Genomic DNA, 8703 nt, shown 5'->3' on the forward strand with positions numbered 1-8703 from the left:
ACACCTTGATGATCAATTCGGTTGCTGCCATTGGAGCTCAAAGAATAACAAGCGTGGGTGCTTGTAGCTGATTGGAGAGTCCAAGAAAGAAGGAGTCCGTGGATTTGGACTTTGCACATGGTCGTGTCAGTAAGTTCTACTGGTGGGTAGTATTAGGAAGTCAAGCGGGGAGCTTGTAAGTCTTTTTGTATGAACTTCGATTCTTTCATAGTGGATTCAGGTTTACCTTGAGGATAGCTAGGTAAATCCTCCTCAGGTTTTTTACCGGTTTGGTTTTCCTGGGTGATCATATCTTGTGTTATTTATTATTCCGCTGCTTTATACTTTTGATATGATTGTATGTTTGTGATAACCTAGAATTGCATAATTTGACTAAGTAACAACTTAGCTAATTAATTAGGTTAATCTGGTTGGTTTAAGGGGGTCTAAAACCGTTCATATTCTTTAGGAAGGCCTTTGATGGCTATGTGAAGCAACTCTTCATCATCAAGAATCACTCCAACTGCCATCAACTTATCCCTTACAACTTTGATCTTTTATAGGTACACATCAACAGAATCACAGCCTTTCCTAATATTGTGGAGTTCTCCTTTTAGATTCATAATGTGTGATCTTGAAATTGTGGAAAAACAGTTTTCAAGAACCTTCCAAACCTTCATTGCTGAGTGGCAACCCACAGTGAAAGCAAGGATTAAAAGTGTCAAAGTTGAACTGATAAAGGTAACGAGTGCTTTTTCATTTGATTTCCAGATTGAATAATTTGGATTGACAATTATAGTAACAGATCCTCAAAGATCCTTGAGAAATTTCTCTGGAATTGGTTGAGTATCATCATGTAACTCAAATAAGGAGTAAGTTTCAAGCACCATTGAGATTTGATGCTTCCAAACTATATAGTTTGAATTGTCAAGCTTCACTGTCATCATGTTTGACATGTTTGACAGCAACAGAAGAGGTTGATTGATCAAATTGATTGAAGCGGTAGAAGAAGATGCCATGGACGCCATTGTTGAAGATGAAGATGACATTGCAATAGAGGCCATCTGTTCAGTAGAATCCATCTGTGACTCTGATACCACGAAGAAAGAAATAAGTTTCACAAAGAAGATCACATGGATCTTTGGTTCAAGTGAAAAATCAGAGAAGGAAAAGATGCGAGAAAGAGAAAGAAAATGAGAGAAAGTGAAGAGAAAAACAAAGAGAGAATTAGAGAAACTTTGAAAGGAAAACTGATCTATTATTTACTCAATGAATGAATAATATGATATATTCATCCTCTATATAAAGGAATTACATGAATAAATAGGATCTAGAACATTCTAACAACTCTAACTAACTGCAACAGACTTTCCCGCCACTGCTGAAGCTTGAATTGCTGGAGCTTGAACACACTTGTGCCATACCAGAAATGCATGTGCCATAGTTGACTCTTAACCACACTCAAAATGACACAGTTTGAATAAGTGACTTGCACGTGTGTGAAACAGCACGTGTTATCTATCTTCCTTCTTGGTCTGCAAGTGCTTTGCTTTTGTATCTTTATCACGCAGTACCATATATACAGGGGTGGCGCTGTGTTGAAGTTGGGGTTCAAATGAACCTCCTGACCCGAAAAAAAATTACATATATAATATTTTTGTAAAAAAAAAAAAAAAAATTGTTTTGAACCCCCTACAATAAAAATTTGCACACCCTGAAAGCCTAGTTGAATTCAGTTTTAAATTCCAAAAAAAAAAAAAAAAAATTCAAGTCCAAAACAAGTCCAATAGAAAGTTTTTGGTCTTTAATCTCAGAAAAAAAGGATCATAAATCAAATTTTAAAAAATCATAAAAAAAGGGCCAAACCAAACTTAAGAGAGAAACTTAGTTCTCTCCTACTATTCTTCTTCACTCTCCAAACCCAAAGGAAAAAGGTAGTCATTTTACCCACAAACAATCTACCACCATCTAACCTAGATCTGCCACTGCATCACCAACACTTAGACTATCCTTGATTTGCTGCCATTGCCGCTTGATCTGGTATTTTCATCTCTCTTTCTCTCTTTCTTTCATTGTGAGAATGTGTGTTTAAAGTGTTTTAATAGACTTTTTTGTGTGTTTTTAGTATTTTGATAGACTTCTTGAGTTCTTTCACTGAATCACGGTGTGCGTGGGTTTATAGTATTTTAATATTTTATTTTTGAGTATTGAGTCTTTGACTAATTGACCGTCTCCTTTTATGTGTCTATACTGTTAAGTTTTTGTAGCATTTGATTTATAGCATTGAGTTACGAGTTTTGTTTTTTGCACTTTTGAGACTTTGACCGAAGTGAGTGGGAGTGGTTGTTGCAACGTGGGTGGGTTATTACCTTAAAAATAAAAGGCAACAAAAATATGAAACATTTATTTAAAGAATTGTAAACTTATAAATTAAAGAATTGCAAACTAATAAACAATTATTATAAACACTTAATCGGTGGGATAGAAACTAACAAATTAAATTAAAGAATTGAAAGAAAATATAAAAGAATTTATAAAAATGTCTTGTGAATTCAATAAAAAATTTGTAAAAGAGTAAAAAATATAAATTAATAAATTAAAGTATTCAAAATAATAATAATTAAAATTCATTTAACAATAATCATTAATAAATTATTATGTTAGAAAAAAAAATGTCAAATGAACTTATAGTTTATATATATATATATATACATATTATATATATATATATAATTTATGTTTCTTATTGACCCACCTAAACAAAAATTTTGAAGCCACCACTGCATATATGTGTCAGGGATTGTTAGTTTGTTACGGTGTGGAAAGGGTGAGATGTGACCAGAGTTCAAAATAAGGAAGGGAAAATATGAGATTGAATGGGCTTTTTCTCTACTCTAACTTGCAAGAAAGTATACCATATTTCGATAATACTAACTCAACATCTGTTTTGATATTTCCTATCCAATAAATAAGTGACACCTGTTTCAAAAAAAATCACATCAGACTACTCCAATAAATAATTAATTTATTTTCCGATAGTTTTGTCAGTGTCATTATTATTTATTAGAGTAATCTAATGTGGCTTTTTGAAATAAGTGTCACTCATTTATTGGGTAGAAAATACCAAAATATATGCTGAGTTGGTATTACTAAAACATGTATACTTTCTCTTAACCTGCTCCCATTTTTCTTTGCTCTTAAACATGCTGGTACGTTTGGAGTAAAAAGTCTGGCATACAGAGTGCTGTAGTTATCCAATGGGCTAGCCCATTTTAAAAGGAATTTGGAACTTGTTCCTACTGAAATGGATTTCATATCCTATTCTTCCAGGCCGAAAAATAAATAAATAAATAAATAAAAAATTCAAGGAGATGATAAAGGGGAACCCTGGCTTAGCTATTGCTGGGCCAATAGTTCATTTAGGGGTAAGTGGGCTTAGAGGTTGTCCATTAACATTGGAATTTGTCATGATGATACCTAACCACAATTACCCCCCCCCCCCCCAAAAAAAAACTTCAAGGCTTGTCCAGGTATTAAAATTTATAAAAATAAAATAAATAAATAAAACCTTGCAACTCTAAAATTAGGATCTCTCCAAACCAAAAATAGAGAAGAAGAAGCTAGTCTCATGATCAAGCACGATAATGATGTTCCATTAAAATAAATAAATAAAATGATGAGTCACAATATGGGGACTTTTTTTAACGGAATTTCCATGATGATTTACTTGGCCAGGTTGGCTTAGAGCATTCTCATCAAATATGTCAAAAAATATAACATTTAACATCTCAAAACACTACTATATTTATTTTAGCACTTCACTTTATAATACACCCAACATGAAAAGTTTTATTATTTTTACCACTTCATTAAAATATTATTTATTTTAATCAAGTGAGAGAGAGAAAGTAGTGGAGAGAGGCACAGGCGCACAACACAAGAGAGAGTGAGAGAGAGAGAAAAAGAAAAAAATAATAAAAAACTCTAGGGAATTGCTACAGTAGGATGTCAAAGATGACACTCCACTGTAGCAAAGATGTCAAAAATTTTAAGAATAGCATGCTTGATGTGGATGATATTTTAAGGAAATGAGAACTAAAATTAGAATTTAGCATTTTTCACATTGTAAGGGCGGCGGTTTGGATCCTAAGTTCAAAAGGTAAATGGATTAAGGCCCAAAGAACCCAATACAATAAATTTGTAGAGAGTGGGCTTAAAAACTAAGTTTCAATGGATCAAATAACACGCAGAGTGAATTAAAGATGGTAAGAAAGCAGAGAAAGAAAGACAAACTCTGTCAAAGAAATCATTCCTCGGCAAAATTCGAGGAGAGTGGTCCTTAAATATATTTCTTTTAGACTTGGTTACAATTTCAGTTCTTGTTGCTACAATGTTTTCTTTACCAATTTCTTGATCCCCCAGTCCTTGGAGGATCTTTCTCATTATATAGTCTCTTTTGGCTAATCTTAGCCCTCCATTTGTTGATTATGCAGGCCACTACTTGGGTGCTTGTCCCATCAGACGCTCTCCTAAGTTTTCTGTGAGTTGTGACAACTAAGACAGCATTGTTCAAGAATCTTCTCCATATAAATACGGCCAGGGTGTTTGGTGAGGTGCATTAAATATAGGGGCAGCTACCATCCCTCCAATCACGTCAGGACTAATCCCCTCTTTGAAGCTCCTCCTTTACAATGTAGCCTCCTCCCGTAATGTGCCATTGACGTGACCATGGCCCGCCTCTTCGGTCTTACCATCTGAGTGTATGGACTCCTCAGAGCTGTATTGGCCTCCTCGGTCTTGGAATGACACGTGGCATGATTAAATTTCTTTACCCCACACACATCGTTGAAACATGGATGATATTTTAAGTGAAGTTTAGATTCATGGATGATATTTTAAGTGAAACAAATAATAGGATTCATGGATTTCATAACAGTTTAAACGTTTAAAACAAATAATGATTTGTATATATATTCTATATTTTTAGTCCACAAGTTCTTCTTTGGTGATTTATATTGGTTTGTTCTTTGTTGAGCAGATAACTGGGGAATAGTTGGGGAGGTCAGGCTAGTATCAAACATGCATCAGAGGAAAGCTGAGATGGCTTGCTATTCTGACTATTTTATTGCTCTTCTAGGTCTCTCTTTCGTTTTCTCTCAAACTCTGTAATTATGGACAATTGAATTACTAATTTGTATGCATATGATTAGGTGGGCATCAGGGTATGGTCTGTATAAAACTTTGGAAGAGTTATTGGAAGTTGTCACATGGTCCCAACTTGGAATTCATGACAAGCCTATAAAGCAACTTCATGATTCAGACTAAAATTTGAAAGCTAGTTCGCATATATATTGGATGATCAAAACCTGATATGTAATGTTTGTTCATCATTTTTATATAAACCCTCACTTTTTGATCTTGTTTTTTCTTATTCTTTTATATATATATATTTTTAATGTTTTTTGAGAAGAGAGAGGCATAAAAGAGAGCAAAAATACATATTTATCCCCATTTTTAATAGAGGTGGGTAATAGAACCCTAACTGAGCAAATCTCAGGTGGGTAAAGTGCCAAATTTCAATCCATAAGTAGGCAACTTAAATTTCGGCCAAACTATAGGTGAGTAAGTTGTAATTAGCCATTGTTTAAATTTGTGTTGTATGGGTGTGTGTTGAGTCCCATATCAGACATATCTTAAGTAGATTTAGGCTTTATTAATAACTACAAAGAGAATTAATTATAACTAGTTCTTTTAAGGTATAACGCAGATGATTTTCTTTTTCTTTTATCTTTTTTTTTTTTTCTCCTTTAAGTAGCTACAGTCGAGACACCCCATAGATATGCATGCAACCATGTCATCGTGAGTTCTTCTAAGACCACAATTTTTGTGCTACAATTTTAATGTTGCAGACTCTGAATGATTATCTATCACTTTCACATGAACTCATTACATTTTTCTCTACTATTCATAGATTTTACCCCCTTTGAAGTAGCTACTGTCGAGACACCCCATAGATTTGCATGCAATCATGTCATCGTGAGTTCTTCTAAGACCACAGTTTTTGTGCTACAATTTTGATGTGGTAAATTGTGAATGATTATCTATCACTTTCACATAAATCCATTATTTTTTCTCCACTATTCATAGTTAGCCAAATTAGGGTTTGTGGCAAAATTTATGGCAAAAAAAATGTGTCCATAAACTTGTTTTCCCCAATGTGTCTGTCTAACACAAGTAAACAAAGTGTTAGTGTATAGATTAGCCCATTGGGCTTAGCCTAGTATATTACTTGTACTATACTTCTATTACTTGTACTGCACACATACCTAGCCTATATAAAGGCTCTCTTTTGTATATTGATACACACATAATATTATACAGACTATTCAGTCATTCTCTCTCTTTTTATATTGTTAACATGGTATCAGAGCCTTTCCTCTGATTTTTTGGTTCCTGTGGACATCTCCGGCGTTCTTCCGCTGCCCTCGCCTTCATCCGGTAGTCACTGTCGGAAGCGAGTCACCGCCGTCACGCCCACAAACCTAGAACACTCGGATTTCGTCAGTTTGTTGATCAAACCGCCAAACTAAAGGCACACATTGACAGATCTGACAGTCCCGAGCAAAACCCAACAAAAAATCTGCCAGAAACAGCCTTCCACGCGCCCCCACGCGCCGCTAGAAGTTTCTGCCTCACGAGCACGAGCCGCCACGCGCTGCCACGCGCCTCCACGCGCTGCCACGCGCCTCCACGCGCCGTCCCTCCCTTACACGCATCTCACGCGCCGTCCACTCGCCGTCCACGCGCCTCACGCGCCGGCCACGCGCCTCACGCGCTTGCTCCGTTTCACGGACTGCCACGTCAGCCCTAGGGTGACGTCACTCAGCCACGTCAGCATCTCGTGTCAGCATCCCACGTCAGCATCCACGTCAGCATTCCACGTCAGCATCAGCCGTTGACCGTTGACCAGACCGTTGACCGTTGACTTTGACCGTTGACTTTGACCAAGGTCAAAATTTTTCAACAGGACCTATCTTGCTCAGTTTTTCGCGTAGATTCCGATTTTGGGCTCCGTTTCTGCATTTGAGGTCTCTAAATCTCAGTTTTTGGTCATTTTCTTCATTATGGCTCAACAAAGTGAACGTGACATCATACGTCCTATCACCATTGTGTTGGATGGTCCTACTAGCTATCATGCATGGTCTCAGAATATGACTGTTTTTCTCAAGGGTCGTAAACTGTGGAGATATGTGACTGGTTCAATTCCTAAGCCAGTACCAAACCCTAAGTCCAAAGTCATAGCTGCTGAAGAGTCTTCCACGACTACTGTTACAACAGATGATTATGAAGATCGCCTAGAGGAATGGGAGAGTATTCAGAGTAAGATCTTGTCTTGGTTTATTAATACCTCTATTCCCTCCATTCATAATCTTCTTCCTCGTCTTGAGACTGCTGAGGCTGCTTGGAAGTTTTTAGCCGATCGCTATAATTGTACTAATGATTCAAGCTTAGAGTTCCATATTGAATCAAAACTTTATCAAATGCGACAAGAGACAGGTCAGTCCATTTCTGATTTTTATTCTCAGACTTCTACTATGTGGGAACAACTCTCTGCTGCAGATCCTCCACTAGTGTGTTCTAAGGACATTGAGCTCTTTGCCAAATATCGGGATCGCCGTAAATTTATGCACTTCATGATGGGTTTGCGTGAGGATTTTGAGCCTACTAGGGCTTCTCTGCTTAGCCGGTTTCCTACTCCTTCTCTTGATGCTGCAGTGAAGGAGCTCATCTCTGAGGAAAACCGTCGGCCTGCTTATCACATGTCATCATCTGATCATGTCTTGGCTACACCATCTCCACAGCCTCCATTGCTGCATTCACTGCTCCTCCACGGATAAACTCTGGGCGTCCCACCTCTCAGTCTTCCAAAGGTACTCGCTGTGAGTTTTGCCGTGCTAAAGGCCATGACATCTCAGTTTGTCGCAAACTGCAGAAATTTGTGCAAGAGCAGAATAAAGCTTCTCTTCCTCGGGCAGCTGCTGTATGTCCTTCAGATCCATCGGTTCCTACAGGTCCATCTTTGACTTCCTCACTTACTACGGCTGATATTGAGGCAGTTGTTCAACAGGTTTTATCCCGCACTTCCACTGCCCTTTCTGTCACCTCAGGTAAACAACCTTGGTTTTTTGATACTGCATGTTGTAACCATATGACTCCTGATGAATCCCAATTTTCTGATAAGGCACCCTTAGAACATCCAATCACCATTTACACTGCTGATGGAACTCCTATGCCTGTTAGTCATAAAGGAACAATCTCTTCTCCTTGTTTATCCCTTAGTGACACTTTTCATATCCCAAAGTTATCCCTCAATTTGCTTTCTATTGGTCAACTTGTGAAATTAGGCGTAGATCTTCTCTTTACTAATCATGGTGTGGATGTGCAGGATCCCCGGACAGGTCAAGTGCTTGGGACAGGCCGTAAGGTTGGTCGCATGTTTGAGGTTCATGACTTGAAGATTCCTTCACAAGTTGTTTCTGCAGCTGCTACCACTACCACCTCCTCACCTGATCTATGGCATGCTCGTCTTGGTCATCCATCCTTATCTCGTCTTCAGTTGTTAGCTTCTCAAGGTCATTTAGGTTCAGTTCAGTTTCAAAAATTTGATTGTACTTCCTGTCATTTTGGCAAACAAACAAAATTGCCCTTTAATAATAGTGACTC

The sequence above is a fragment of the Quercus suber genome, unplaced genomic scaffold (genome assembly GCF_002906115.3).
Source record: "Quercus suber isolate HL8 unplaced genomic scaffold, Cork oak 2.0 scaffold_91, whole genome shotgun sequence".
Lineage (NCBI taxonomy): Eukaryota > Viridiplantae > Streptophyta > Magnoliopsida > Fagales > Fagaceae > Quercus > Quercus suber.